General features: G+C 47.3%; 1 protein-coding gene across 4 annotated transcripts in view; it reads left to right on the top strand.

The window, feature by feature from the left end:
• SLC44A1 (solute carrier family 44 member 1) overlaps positions 1-16,118 on the top strand; it is an 851,962-nt gene that overhangs the window by 130,903 nt on the left and 704,941 nt on the right. The gene's annotated exons all lie outside the window — the stretch shown is intronic.

Raw genomic sequence — 16,118 nt, 5'->3', positions numbered from 1 at the left:
TTGATGGTCACTGCTGCCCAGATGGGCACCCACTCGGATATTTGACACGCTATCCCCATTTGTGAGCACCAGATCCAGTGTTGCTCCCTCCCTCGTGGGTTCCATCACCATTTGTCTGAGCAAACCGCTTTGTAAAGCATCCATGATCTCTCTACTTCTTTCCGATTCCGCAGACGGAACCTTCCAATCTACATCTGGCAGATTGAAATCTCCCAGCAACAGCACCTCTCTGAAACAAAGTTATTTACTACTTCCCTCAGGTTCCAAAGCGCATTCCAGATGGCATTCAATGTAACCTCCACGGAAGCCAAAAACTCCAAGGTGATTTCTCTTGAGGTGTTTAGGAGTGGTTCTGCCGATTCGGGTTCTGCTGTAAACGTCCTCCGTTTCAGCATATGCCTCTAACTCACTCCTCCACTCCTTTGGACATGGTGGTTGAATAATTTGGGAGCAATGGAGTTGTTTTTCCAGGTCCAAGAGCGTCGACGCTAATCAAAGGACTTGCCCACTTTCATCTGTGGGCAGTTCGATGCGCAGCGGTCCTGCACTTGCTGCTCAGGGGACAAAACGCTGGCCATCAGCAGCTGACCGCCGGTTGTTCCCTTCCTCTCAGTTAAGGAAAGTGCAATTGCGAGAGGGAATTTACATAAAGAAGACAAAACTTCAGAGGGCAGCTGGGCTGCTGGGCATACGAACTTCAGGTCACCATCTTACCACTCTCCCAGTTTAGGACACTCTTTGTCTGGTTTCTCCTCAGAGGCCTGTCTGATATGGGTAACCCTTCAGCATAGCCCTCTGAGTCATTGAAACACAGAAGCCCCTCCACCACTACAAGGTGTGGTGTCCTTTCGGAGGGGAATCTTACGGATTTTATCGTGGAAGTGCTCAGCTAGGGTCTGAGGAGAAAGAGATGGGGGAATTGGGGATGGAGGTACTTTGAGAAGAGAGTTCAGTGTGGCGAAAAGAAATCGAGGGTTGGAGCCATGGGAATTTGTCAATTGGGTGAAGTAATCCTGTTTGGCAAGTGAAAGGGCAGACTGAAAGGAGTTAAGCATGAATTTGAAATGAAAGAAGTCGGCAAGGGAGCGGGATTTAAGCCAAGAATGTTCAGCAGAGCGGGCACAGGAACGAAAGTAGCGGATTTTAGAGGTCAGCCAAGGTTGGGGTTTGGTACGCCTAGTAGGACAGGGTTATGGGAGGGGCAAGAGTGTCCAGTGCAGAAGAGAGAATAGTATCATAGGAGGAAATGGCTTCATTGGCAGATTTAGACAGAATGGTGGTAGAGAAAAGGTTAAAGACATAAGAGGATAGAGTAAGGGCGTCAATAGCCTGAAGATTCCTAGACGTGGGGGTTGAGATTGGGTGGGACTGGGAAGGAGGGTGCTTAAGTGTGAAGGTTAATAGGTGATGGTCAGAAAGGGGGAGATCTGAGGAACAGAAGTTGGAGGGAAAGCAGTTAGAGGAGAGGATAAGGTCGAAACAGTGACTATTTTGGTGAGTGGGTGCAGAGGAGCATAACTGAAGATTGAATGAGGACGTTAAGGCAAGGAATTGGGAAGCATAAGAGATGAATCATCAGCGTAGATGTTGAAGTCACCAAGGATGATGGAGGTGGGGATGTAGGTTCATGGAAGAAGGAGAGCCAGGCGTTGAAGTCAATGAGAAAGGATGAAAGAGATTTATCAGGGGGTCGATAAATGACAGCTAGTCGGATAGGCATAGGGGTGAAAAGGCGGATGGAATGGACTTCATAGGACAAAAAGCAGTTAGATTGGGGTGGAAGAAGAGGTTGGAATTTGCAGGAGGGAGAGAGCAGCAAACCCATGCGACCGCCGCGGCCGGTAGTGCGAGGGGTATGAGAAAATAGATAACCACCATGGCAAAGGGCCGCGCACAGAAGTAGAGTCGTCAGGGGAGAGCCAAGTTTCAGTTAAGGCTAGTAGATGGAGGAAATGAGAAATGAAGAGGTCATGAATGTAGGGAAGTTTATTGCAGATGGAGCGGGCGCAAGAGAAGGGTAAGGAGAAAGGGGGAGGAAGAGGAATAGAGATGAGATTAGAGACGTTACGATGTGGCCTGCATAGGTAGGAAGAAGACAAAAGAGGAGCACCAGAATTGGTCTGAGAGTAAAAGAGAGTGGAGGAGAGTAGGAGAGGTGTGACCGCGAAGGCGTCGAAGGCGAGTGGTACTTAGGTAGAATGGGGAAGGCACAATGGAGGGAAGAAAGAGATGAAGATTAAAAGCTGAGAAGGAGGAAGGGGTTAAAAGAGAAGGTGAGGTGATGAAATCAATGGATGGGCAGTGAGGTCCTGTACTGGACAGTGGTAGGGGATGAGGGAAAAGATTGGGGAGGGACAGGATTATGAAGAAAATGTGTATGGGGGCCATAAAAAGTAAGTGGATACTTTAGGTGCTAGGCAGGAATAGCAATTGAATAGGCTGAACAGTAGGATCGAAGGCTGCAGCAGATGAGGCTGAAGACGAGGAGAACTGGAACAGGCTGGAGCAGTAGGACCAAAAGGCTGGAGCAGATGAGGCTGAAGACGAGCAGGATTGAAACAGGCTGGAACAGTAGGATCGAGGCTGGAGCAGATGAGGCTGAAGACGAGCAGGACTGGAACAGTAGGATTGAAGGCTGGAGCAGATGAGGCTGGAGACGAGCAGGACTGGAACAGGCTGGAGCAGATGAGGCTGAAGATAAGTAGGACTGGAACAGGCTGGAACAGTAGGATCGAGCAGGACATGAACAGCAGGACCGAAGGCTGGAGCAGATGAGGCAGAAGATGAGTAGGACTGGAACAATAGGACCGAAAGGCTGGAACAGATGAGACTGAAGACGAGCAGGACTGGAACAGGTTGGAACATAAGGATTGCAAAGCTGGAGCAGATGAGGCTGAAGACGAGCAGGACTGGAATAGGCTGGAGCAGATGAGGCTGAAGATGAGCAGGACTGGGACGGAGTGGTCAGGCTTGGTTGTGGAATTGTGAAGCAGCAGGCCTAACACAAATGCAGCAAAGACTAATGCTAGCAGTGGTCACACAGTCAGGGTTTAAATGATGTGATGTCCTGCTTGTAGTGGAAGGTGTCAACTAAGGTGAAAGGACAGTTTGGCGAACATGAAAAAGGACTCCAAACAATAAATCAATGAAAGAGCAGGGCAATGAGGGCCTCTGTTTAGGCCTCAGGTCATAAAGGATAACAATTAACTTAATGTCTGCCCAGTTCCTTAACAAAATACCATTATTAATCAGAATAAAATCAATTTGTATTCTGGCCTATCCCAAAAGAGTATATCATAATTCATATACATAGTCCTGTTCAAACACTTCCACATATATTCACTTCCACTGACCTTCTAACATACAGTGTACGGGTCTAGACATGCTGCTTAATATACTAGCATGCACTCCTGCCATGTGATTATTCACAATATGTACTGTTAAACAGTACACACAGCTTGCACATTGGCAACTAACAACTTTTATTTGAACACTAGTAAAAAAGGCCCGTTTCTGACACAAATGAAACGGGCGCTATTAAGGTTTTCCTCGGAGTGTGTATGTTTGGGAGAGTGTATGTGAGAGTGACTATGTGAGAGTCAGAGTGAAAGTGTGAGTGTGTGTGTGTGAGAGAGAGAGTCTGGGTGTGAGTGTGTTTGTGAGAGAGTGTGTGTGTGAGAATGAGAGTGTGTGCAAGTGTGTATGTGAGACACAGTGTGAGAGAGAGTGTGTGTGTGTGTGTGTGAGACACAGATTCTCTGTGAGAGTGAGTGTATGAGACCAAGCGAGTGTGTGAGTGACTGTGTGGCACATAGAGAGTGAATGTGATACAGTGTGAGACAGAGTGTGTGAGAGTGAGAGTCAGAAAGACATTGTATATGAGAGAGAGAGTGTGAGCCGTGCCCTCCCAATCCATGGCCATCTGTCCCCTGCCCCCTCCATTCATCCCTATCCAGCAATTCCCCTCTCTCCCTGAGCTCTGTCCTGCAATCCATATCCATCCATGCCCATCTGTCCCCTCCATTCATCCCTATCCAGCAATTCCCCTCTCCCTGAGCCCTGCCCTCCCAATCCATGCCCATCCATGCTCCTCTGTCCCCTCCATTCATCCCTTTCCAGCAATTCCCCTCTCTCCCTGAGCCCTGCCATCCCAATCCATGCCCATCCATGCTCCTCCGTCCCCTGCCCCCTCCATTCATCCTTTTCCAGCAATTCCCCTCTCTCCCTTCCATGACCCCCCCTCACATCCATGCTCCTCTCTCTCCCATGTCCCAGAATGGCCCGCCCTCTTCTCACCCCCCCTTCGCATCCATGCCCCCCCCCTTCGCATCCATGCTGTCGTTTCTCCCCTGCCCTCCCGCTCCCATTGTTCAACTTTACTGCCCACCCTCTTCTCTCCCCCCAACATCCCTTTTTTTTTTTTTTTTCTTTTTAAATTTACCTCGGTGGCAGTTCTGGCAGCGCAGCGTCAGGGAAGGAGGCGGCGCTCCCGACGTCTAGCCTTCCCTTCGCTGTGTTCCGCCTTCTTCTGACGTCATCCTTGACGTCAGAAGAAGGCGGAACACAGCGAAGGGAAGGCTAGAGACGTCGGGAGCGCCGCCTCCTTCCCTGATGCTGCGCTTTGTTTTTTTTTCCGCCCTCGACGTCATAATGTTTGATGCGAGGGCGGGGCAGAGATGGTTGGCTGGCTTCACACCATGAATCCACGAACCCTACAGGGAGTGTTTGAGTGACTTCAGAACGTTGTCTTCAGAACGTTCACGGTGCATTTTATTATGTTAGATGTAACCTTTCACATAGAATTACCCAAGAATGACTGGGAAATTTCTTCCATCTTCTTCACAATTTGACTCCCTACAATTCAAAACATAACTGAAAATCTTTATCATGGTAGATTTCATTTCTCTGGATAACCAGGTTTAAGCCTCTGCTTAGAATCATTAGATAGGCACATTTCAGTTATGGAAAAACGTAGGGAAAAAATAAAAATGACATCAGCAGCTTAGGGTGAACAATGCAGAGTAAGGAAAATAAAGTTCTATACTTGTCCTAAGAAAACTAATTAATAGCTTGCATAACAAAGAAGATTATGGCACCAAGTAATCAAATAGGAGCACAGTTTCTCCATTCATAGAAAACAAGGCTGAGAAAAGACACAAAGTGAGAGAAAAAATGTAACATTCCAACTGTTTACAATGAGTATCTAAATGGTAGATATGTGATTTAGAAGCAAATCTCTTGTGGCTGAAATAAGGAGGAAAACAGTAGGAGATGAAGAGCAGGGCACTGGAACCACCACTGGGCAATAGTAAGCAAAAGCAGTAGTCAGGTCCAGGCAAAGGTCAGGCAGCAAGTAGAGAGTAGACAGTCTCCCAGTCACCAGCAATCCACCACAGTAGAAGCCGAAGCGAAGTAGTGGAGAGCAGGGGCGTAGCCACGGGTGGGCCTGGATGGGCCTGGGCCCACCCACTTTGGGCTCAGGCCCGCCCAGCAATGGTGCACTTTAAAGAAGCCCAAACCGTGACTTTTCCCTTGCTGCTCAGCTGCTGCTCACTTCAGTTTTCCCTCCTCCCAGCCACCCGACAGAACGCCGCAGGCATTTGTTACCTCCCTGCTCCCTCCCCTGTCATCATCCCCGTCCGGACCGCCAGTTGTGTTAGCTCCGCTGCTTCAGCAGAGCCGCGCAGTGCCAGGGCCTCCGCATGCTAGGAATGCTTCCTCTGCGCTGGCCCCACCTCCTCTTCAGAGAGTAAGTATCAGAATGTGAAGCTGGCCGGAACAGGAAGCATTCACGTAGCGGCTCCGCTGTAGATGTGCAGATGCAGAGCTAGACCGCGGCGCTGCCCGATGGAGGTGGGAGGGGAAAGAAGGCCTGCAGCACCCCGGCGGGTGACTGGTAGGTGGGAGAGAGCAAACTGCAGCAGGTGGCTGGTGGAGGGGGGGGGGGGGGGAGAGGGGAAAATGTACAGGTGGCTGGTGGGGGGGGGGGGGGGATGTACAGCATGTCAGCGGGTGGCTGGGGGGAGGGGGAAGGGAGAGAGAAAAACCTACAGCATGCTAGCAGGTGGCTTGAGGGGTCAAGGAGAGAGGGAGAGACAGGAGCACTGTTGGGATGAGGGAGTGAGACAAGGTACTGCTAGGAGGGGTGGAGGAATAATTGTTGGATGTGGGGGGAGAGATGCTGCAAGGGGAAAGAGAGGGAGAATTGTTGGATATGGGATGGGATGGGGAGAGGGAGGGAAAGGCTGCATAGGACCAGAGAGAAAAAAAGTGTTGGACATGGAAGTGGAAGAAAAGGAGGGAAAGCTGAGAGGGGAAATGTTGAACATGGCATTGAGGTGAGGGGAAGGAAGGATGGCGAGATGCTGTTTGCGGGGGGGGGGGGGGGGGGGGGGGGGAGTGAAATGTTAGACCAGGGGCTCAAGGCAGGGAGTGGGAGAAAAGTTGGACATGAAGGTGGAGGAGAGGAAAGGAGAGATGCACAAGCGGGGGAGGGGAGAGAGGTACGATGGCTCCAGGGAGAGAAGCTGGATAATGGATGGTAGGGAAGAGAGAGGGGAAAAATGCTGAACAATGGGGGAGGAGAGAGATGGGACAGGAAGATGCTGGTGGTGAGAGGTAAAATGGATAGGGAGATATCAGGCTACGAGGGTGAGGATGGGAGAAAGAGGGAACAGATGCTGGGCTGGAAGGGTGGAGGGAGGGAGACACTGGGAATGGTGGAAAGTATGGGGGAGAGGCCCAGGGAGTGGAGATGGCAAGGAAATAAATGAGAGAACAGTGATTACAGGGGTAGAAATATGGTAATGGTACGTAAATTGAAGATGGAAAAGAATGATAGGCTGGGAAGGAGAGAGATGGGGAATGGGAGAGCTAGTGGGTGAAAGGAAATGGAAATTGATATCTGAAAAGTAAAAAGAAGGAAAAGATTTAGAAAGAGGATGAAATTTCAGTGTACAGAGGCAGAAAAGAAAAAAAGAAAGAAAGAAAGGAAAGAGCTAAAATGGAAAGATCAATATTTCAGAGGCAGGTGTAGTGAGGAAATGAAATGACAGGAGAAAAAAGACAAATGGACAGCTGCTTGAAGAATTAGCAGAAGACAGACAAGAAAGCAGGAAAGAGAAATTGGAACCAACATGATGGAAATATAAAATGTCCAGACAACAAAGGTAGAAAAATCATTTTATTTTGAATGTTTTAAATGGAATATGTTAGCTTTGGGAAATGTGCATGGTGGATGTCTTTTTATTGTGTTAAGTAGAAAAGGAAATGCGCTTTTGTTTTTTTTCTGCAGTGTTGCAGTGCATGCTGAGGTTCCCAATACAATTGTGTCTACATATTTTTATTTCTAATTTGTGATCCCTTGTTCTGTAATTTGTGAGGGTCTGTCAGTGTGACTGTAACGGCAGATGAAGAGATTGGAGAGGAGAGGGAATTGGGGGAGGGGCTTCTTTATTTTCTGCCCTGGTCACCAGCATGGTTAACAGCAGCCCTGACCCTTGCTGTAGCTAGTGGGGATCCCTAAGCCCTACCAGCTGGGGATCTCTTCCTAAGCTGGCCAGAGCTGCCTTCCACCGAGCTTGGCAGATGGGGGCAGCATCCTGGAGCCACTGACAACTAAGTGTGTATGGGGTGCTGGCATCAGTGGCTCAAGGACTTGCTGCTGCCCGCTGGGCTTGGCGGAGAGGAGTTCTGACAATCTCTAGTGGAGGTCCCCAGCTGACAGAGATTGGGGATCATCAGCTAAAGTATTTATATTTTGAGTTGGGAAGTGTTGGGGGAGAGAGATAATTTTGTGCCCACCCACTTTGTGCTCAGGCCCACCCAAAATTGGTTGTCTGGCTACGCCACTGGTGGAGAGATGCTGCTCCTCAAATAGCCCCCACCATCAGGGAAACCACAATCAGCTGGCAAGGAGAACCTCCCATAGGCTGCCCAGCCGATAGAGGGGGAGGAATCTAGGTACGAGACTCCAATCCTATAGTGCAGGAGGCGGGGCAAAGATATCGGCGTTCCCATGAGGACTGTAGTGCAGGAGGCTGGGCACCGATCTCGGCATCCCACGCCCACGAGGCCCTGGCATGCCGTCACCTAGCAGGCAGAGATGACTTCCGGAGCACCAGACCCGCCAAGATAGCCGGCGCTCCATATCGCAGGCAGGCAGAGGGAACGGGAGTGCCGGGTCCGCCAAGATGGCTGGTGCTCCACATCACAGGAGCGTCCCTCACCGAGGTGAGGAACGTGACAGAGGGGTATAACCAGCAGAAGAAAGGAGGTGTTGATGCCCCTCTACAAGTTGTTGGTGAGGCCCCACTTGGAGGCATGGTCCCTGAAGGAAAGGATCTCTAAGGAACAAAGAAGGTACTTACTTTGAAATTGTGATGATGAAGCAAATAACTATTGTGAATTAAGAATTGGAGGATATGAATTAAGAACTGGATTAACAGTCGGGGGTACAGGACTGTAAAGTTAGAGTGAAAATAAGTCATGGCCAAGGGGTGGTGGCTGTTCTAAACTGAGACCCAGGTCCCCCATAAAGTGGGCTCAGTTGAAGAGTGATTTGATGAACTGTTTACTGTAAGAATTCTCTGCTGGCTTGGTTCATGGATATTAAGAGAAGTATAATTTGTCTAAGAAGTGGCTAATTTGCATATCTTGGTGAAACCTGTTAGTAACAATGTTGTGTCCCCCAGAAAAGGCACCTTGAGGGCATGCTACAAGTGTACAGAACTTGCAACCTGTTACCAAGGGAAACCTCAAAAGGAAGGGGATCAGAAACAGGAGGAAGAGTCACCCTGAGTGGAAGGAGTACCCCTATACCTAAGCTGTTTCTGGGATCTTTCTTGGAAGTAAAGCTTTTGTAATGTTTCTATGAACATCCTGAGTGGGTTCAGAGGCTTAGATTAAAGGGCAGAAGTCCCAGGTTCACTGAGGCCTCCGCAGAAGTTGTTTCAAGAGCACTGATCTGCACTAGAGAGGAGGCATTGCAAGTTACCTTCAGGTGGAGAGAGTCTACACAAGGTACTCATCACAGGGCTATAGTCCAATTCATGTGGTGAACTGGGGAACTCACACCACAGCTTTGTCTGTCTGAGGTAAAATGTCAGGAACTATTTTTTCACGGAGAGAGTGGTAGATACTTGGAATACCCTCCCGCGGGAGGTGGTGGAGATGAAAACGGTAACGGAATTCAAACATGCGTGGGATAAACATAAAGGAATCCTGTTCAGAAGGAATGGATCCTCAGAAGCTTAGCCGAGATTGGGAGGCGGGGCTAGTGCTGGGCAAGATTTCTATGGTCTGTGCCCTGAAAATGGCAGATACAAGTAAGGTATACACAAAAAGTAGCACATGAGTTTATCTTGTTGGGCAGACTGGATGGACCGTGCAGGTCTTTTTCTGCTGTCATCTACTATGTTATGTAAGCTCCAGTGCGGGAGGAGATTGAATGAAGAGGGCCGTTGGCTACAAGGGGCTCATCACAACATGTATACCTTTTGAGGAAAGGAGTAACAGAGGTGGCATGATACAGACATTCAAATTTTTGAAAGGTATTAATCCACAAGCAAACCTTTTCCGGAGGTGGGAAGGTGGTAGAACTAGAGGACATGAATTGAGGTGGAAGGGGGGCAGACTCAGGAGTAATGTCAGGAAGTATTTTTTATGGATAGGATCGTGGATACATGGAATGCACTCCTGCAGGAGATGGTGGAGATGAAAACTGTAATGGAATTCAAACATGCATGGATCTACAGAATCTTAATGGAGATTGGGTGGCAACACCGGTAATTGGGAAGCAAAACCAGTGTTGGGTAGACTGGGCAGACTTCTACGGTCTATGCCCTGATCATAACTGAATAGATAAGGATGGGCTAGAATGTAAATTTTAAGGGGCTTCAACGTTAGTTTCAGAACTTTTAGTACGAGAACAGTGCTGGGCAGATTTCTACGTCTGTGCCCTGAGAATGGCAGGGACAAATCAAACTCGGGTATACATATAAGGTGTTGCATACCATGTCAAATGAGTTTATCTTGTTGGGCAGACTGGATGGGACCATACAGGTCATTTACTATGTTACTATCTTGTTCACCTTTATGTTTATTCATGCCTTCAAAGAAATGAAGCAAATTGGTGAGGCAAGTCTTTCCTCGGTTGAACCCATGCTGACTCTGTCCTATTAAGTCATGTTTGTCTATGTGTTCTGAAACTTTATTCTTTATAATAGTTTTGCCTTGCACCAACGTCAGGCTTACCAGTCTATAATTTCCCAGATCACCCCTAGAACCCTTAAAAAAAAAAATCGGCATCACATTGGCCACCCTCCAGTCTTCAAGTACTACGGAAGATTTTAACGACAGGTTACATATTACTAACAGCAGATAAGCAATTTCTTGAGTTTCTTTGAGTACCCTAAAGCCTTCCCGATACAGCCAGATCTGATTACAGCAGTAAGGGTCTCGCTGGATGTGGACCTGAGAGTGGGAAGAGCCATGGCTTGCCTCTGCCTATTTGTTCCAGTGGAGAAAGACAAATTGCAGCTTCCCAGGATGGACTTCTTTGTTACAGTGGTGACTAAGACCAACTTGCCGGTACAAGATCTATAGGATAGGAAACTAGAATGCTCGCTGAAATAAGCTTGTGAAGTGTCCTTTGTGGGCCTTCAAGCGACCGTCTTCAGCTCGTTCATGGTAAGAGCGTACCTGAAGTGGCGTCTGCAACACAAGGTGGGTGCTTTAATGCCCAGCTGGAAGCAGGGTTGGCTTACTTGATGGATGCTATTTATGACATGTTAAGCGTTACAGCTTGCAGTATGTCTTTGGCTGTCATGGCACTCCAGCAACTCTGCGGTATTGGGCAGTGGATGCAGCATCAGTCACATTGTCACGGTCTCAGGCGCTAAACAAACAGTCATGGACTCTGGAACAACGTGAGCCCTAGGGCTACTGTCGACGAGCGGCAGCAGCAGGCAAAATCCACCAACCAGGACTGGACTAACAAGCAAGACTGGAGCTGAAGCTGTAGGCAGGCAGTGCTGGAACAGACAGGACTGGAACTGAAGCTTGTAGGTAGGCAGAGCTGGAACAGACAAGACTGGAACAACAGCTCACTCAAGGCATTCAAGGATAAAGGGAAGCCACTCAAAGACAAGCTGAGGAATGTTTATCTTTCTGCCCTCTCCGAGGTATAAAGGTACTAGTTACCTGTAACTCCAGGGAATATGGTCCTAACACCACCAGGTGGAGAGACAGAAAGACAAAGAAGGCTATAGTCATTTTTAATATGAGAATAATCAGTAATTGTTTATTACACTTACCAATCAGGAATACAATTAGACTCATGTGAGAATTAATTAATTATATTATGTAGACAGCAGCCAGGACACAAACATGACCTCTGACATTAGCTCTCTGCCTCTGTCCATGATTCTCCCCTTTATACTCTTTTCTCCCATAGGCTAGTATTGGAAGTACAAAGTCAGCATATTCTAACATCTTCTAGTAAATTCTAGCAAAGCTCTTCATAACATATTTGTTTATCATAAGTAAGGTCAGTAAGGTTATCCTACCTTTGCAAAAACCATCTTTCAGCAACCAAAGTGTCTCTGCTTTCATGGTCAGCAGCAAATTCCCCTTACATTACAGTATTCTCTTGCCACACATATCTTTGTTATGACTCCATATCTGCCCGTCTCCTCAACAGGAAGAGCAAGCTGACATGAGACTCACATTCTGTATAATTTCTTATGATTTAGCTTCTCAGTGAGCCTATTCACAGAGGCCTAGCTTTGCTCATAATTCTCAGTTACTGTTGTAAAGTTATTTTATGGTTCATAACCTACATACCCCATATAAACAGGAACTAAGCAGAAGAGCTAAGCCTAGACACAGACAGGAGAACTAAGCAGAAGGGCTAACCAAAACCCACAAACGAACAGAAATACAGAAGTGCCCCACATGCACACTAATTAGGAAACAGGACTGAAGTGCTAAACAAGCACACCAACTGGGAAACAGGGCAGTAGTGCTAAGAAGCACACAGACAGGAGAACTAAGTAGAAGGGCTAACCAAAGCCCACAAACAGAAAAGCAGAAGTGTCCCACAGGCACACTACCTAGGAAACAGGACCGAAGTGCTAAACAAGCACACCAACTGGGAAACAGGGCAGAATTGCTAACAAGCACACAAACTGGAGAACTAAGTAGAAGGGCTAACCAAAGCCCACAAACAGAAAAACAGAAGTGCAGGCACACTACCTAGGAAACAGGACCGAAGTGCTAAACAAGCACACCAACTAGGAAACAGGGCAGAAGTGCTAACAAGCACACAGACAGACCTGGAGACCTTTGGCTTTGCAAAGGCCCTGAATGAGTGTCCACTACTTCCTTATAAAGGCCCTCACAATTACAGGACGGAGGCAGGAAACACACTGCAGAAGCATAGCAGTTGTCTGACATCCCACTGCTGTAAGTAAGCAGATCTCTATCATATTTTATGATTTTAGAATTGGTATAATTCTCCTTCTTACCCCACAAAACACTATATTTAAAATTTTGTTTCCATTCAGAACTTTCTTCTGTCTTTTGTGAACCAGTACCAAATCAGGAGCTAGTCACACTCTGTCTTAGTGTAGGTGGACAGAAGAGCAGAGCAAGCTGAGCCACCACCATACCTCCAGCAGAGATTCTCCTCTTTGCAGCACTCACTGCTGCCACTTAATGACCAGCAGCCCTTAGAACAGGGCTTCCCAAATCTCTCCTGGTGATGCCATAGTCACTTGGGTTTTTGGGATATTGACAATGAATATGCATGAAGGAAATGTGGACATACTATAACTCCAGTATAAGTTCATATAGCTTATGTACTGTCATTGTGTATATCCTACAAACGTGACTGCCTGGACAGGCCCTGGGACTGGTTTGGAGAACCCTGCTTTAGAATACATACAATAGCAACATTACCCTTTAGAACAGGGAATCTCCTGATTGCAGGTTTTGGTTCATTATCACAGTTGTAGTAGATTTGTGATGCTGTTGACTATTCAGTAATTAGTTTTCCTGCACCACTGACCGAAATTACATGGTAATACTTTTAAAACAAATAGGAGGAAATATTTTTTTCATTCAACAAATAGAAACTTGAAACATAGAAACATGATTGCAGATAAGGGCCAAATGGCCCTTCCACAGTAACCACTAACTCCTCCTTTTCCTAAAGGATCCCACATGCCTGACCCACCCTTCCTTTGGAACTCATATCAGAGGATATGGTAACAGCAGTTAGAGTATGTGGGTTTAAAAAATGTTTTGGACAAGTTCCTGGAGGAAACGTCCATAGTCTGCTATTGAGATAGAAATGGGGAAAGCCACTGCTTATCCCTGGGATTGGTAGCATGGAATGTTGATACTATTTGGGATTCTGCTAAGTTCTTGTGACCTGGATTGTCCACTGCTGGAAGCAGGATACTTGGCTAGATGGACCATTGGTCTGCCTCAGTATGGCTATTCTTATGTCATACTAGTAAAAAAGGCCCGTTTCGGTGAGCAATGAAACGGGCGCTAGCAAGGTATTTGATTTCTGCAGTGATTGTGTTGAAAGGTTTATTGTATAATTGTGTTGGTAATGAATATTTGACATTTTTGTGTTGTGCCATTTCATTCTGTATTTTTTGTTTTGTTGCATGGGAAGGAGTGTGTGTGACTGTGAGTTGATGTTTGGTTAGGGCGTGTATGTAGTGTTCGGTTAGTTGTCATCAGTGTGTGTGTGTCTCAGAGTGTGTGGCTGTGTGTCACACTGATAAAGTGAGTGTGTGTTTTTTTGAGTGTTATTTTGTTTTGTTGTTGAGGGGTGCGGTGGTTGTGTGTCTTGTGTGTGAGAGAATGTAATACATTGTTTGTGTGATAGTGTGAGTGTGTGTAGGTGAGAGTTTTGTTGGGTGTTTATTGGTGGATGTGTCAGTGTGTTTCTTTGATATTTTGTTTGTATCTCACAATGTCAGGTTTTTTTTTTTAGGGGTGTGGAGAGTGGGTTTTTCCTGGAATGTTTTTTTTAATGTATTTTTTTGTGTGTGTGTGTGGGGGGGGGGGGTGTGGTTCGGTGACTGTCCCTTGCTTGCAAAGGTTTTTTTTGTTTTTTTTGTGTTGTGCTGGCAAAGTTGGAGGAAGTGTTTTTGAACTGAGAGGGTTTTGCAGGGGGTTTGGATTCGGGTCTGCGTGTGTTTTTTGTTGGGGGTGGAGGGTGAGAGTCATCTTCATCGTCGTTACGGCTGCTGGCTGCAGCAGTCCAAAGCGTGTAGACTCTGTCCTTTTATCTCTCATGTTCTGTGTTCGCACAGGCGGGACTTGAGCTGTGTGAGAGAGAGAAGTGCAGAGTCTGGACGCTTTGGACTGCTGCTGCCATTTGCCGTAACAGCGACGATGGAGGGATGGTGCCTGCAAGTGTTTTGGAGGGACGACACGATGACCCTTTGGGGGTGGGGTGGGGAGGAGAGGGTGGTGTCCTGTACGTCCGGAGGTGTATCGTGACGGGAGGGCGGAGGGTAGGAACGAATTGTTTGCTGATTCGAGAGGGAGTCTGGGGGGGAGGAGGGGGAGGTCCGAAGTCGTAGAGGAGAGGGCGGGGGTCTGAAGTTGGATGAGGGGAACGTGGTGAAGTGTCACCTCGGGAGGGGGGGGGCCTACCGGCACTGCTCTTCTCTCTCTTTTTTTTTTTTTAATACTTTTTTGGTCCTCCGTGACTCCGCCCTCGACGTCATGACGTTTGACGCGAGGGCGGGGCACACAGTCATGGTGGAATTCCGATCTCTACACCATGACGGAAGTTGGAGATTAGCAATTTGGCTTCATTAGAACGTTGGAGTTGTGAATTATGTCCGGAAGGGGCGTGGCTGAGGGCGGGTCTATGACTGAGGGTGAGTGGTGCTGGCAGCCTGGGAGGGTGAGTGGTACTGACAGCCTAGCCTAGGAAGAGTAGATTCAGTGCTTCACTGAACGTTGGAGGTGAGAATTATTTATATAGATTATTGGATCCATCAGAGGATCGTTAAATGAGTGAGCACTAGTTTTATAGGGCTCTTCAGCTTGGAGAAAAGGCGGCTGAGGGGAGATATGATAGAGGTCTATAAAATAATGAGTGGAGTTGAACGGATAGATGTGAAGCGTCCGTTTACGCATTCCAAAAATGCTAGGACTAGGGGGCATGCGATGAAGCTACAATGTAAATTTAAAACATTGGAGAAAAGTTTTCTTCAGTGTAATTAAACTCTGGAATTCGTTGCCAGAGAATGTGGTAAAGGCGGTTAGCTTAGCGGAGTTTAAAAAAGGTTTGGACGACTTCCTAAAGGAAAAAATCCATAGACCTTTATTAAAAGTCCATAGACCTTTATTAAACGGACTTGGGGAAAATCCACTATTTCTGGGATAAGCAGTATAAAACATTTTGTACTTTTTTGGTATCTTGCCAGGTATTTGTGACCTGGATTGGCCACTGTTGGAAACAGGATGCTGGACTTGATGGACCTTTGGTCTTTCCCAGTATGGCAATACTTATGTACACTGAGCACCAAAGTGAGGCTTGGCACACACAGGAAGTGGAAGCACTACAGGAAAGAGGCTTGAAACACACTGGAAGTAGAAACACAACAATGCAAGGGGAAAGAACAGACAGGAGCCAGCTCAGAAGCTGACCATCGGGGAAATAAGTTGAGTCAAAGAGGGGTCACGACCACAGTCGTGACACACATCTAGTTAAACTCACTTTCAGGGCAAGTGGCTATTTGGAGAAGATCTCAATAACTTGGTGAAAGAACTGGGGGAAACTAAGCCACAGCAGTTGCTGGAGAATAAGCCAAAAGCTTCTGGTTGTCCGTCTTCAGAGGGCAGATTGTACTGGCTTGGTTGTCAACAATATGGTCAGAAGTACTGCTTTCAAGGACGCCAATCTTCCTTTCTTGCGGACAGGAAGTCCGCCTCTCAGCTAGAATGCCAAATGCCTCCAGAGGTTTGTAGAGATGCAAGGCTGGTCCAATTTTTTCTTCCTCTGGTGGGAAGACAACTTCAGGAGTTTTGAGAGGAGGGGGCCAAAATCACATCGGACCAGTGGGTTCTGAATATTCTTACAT

This window comes from Microcaecilia unicolor, chromosome 2 (genome assembly GCF_901765095.1).
Source record: "Microcaecilia unicolor chromosome 2, aMicUni1.1, whole genome shotgun sequence".
Taxonomy (NCBI): Eukaryota; Metazoa; Chordata; class Amphibia; order Gymnophiona; family Siphonopidae; genus Microcaecilia; species Microcaecilia unicolor.
The sequence above is the reverse complement of the archived record's forward strand: the minus strand, read 5'-3'. Positions and strand labels throughout refer to the sequence as shown.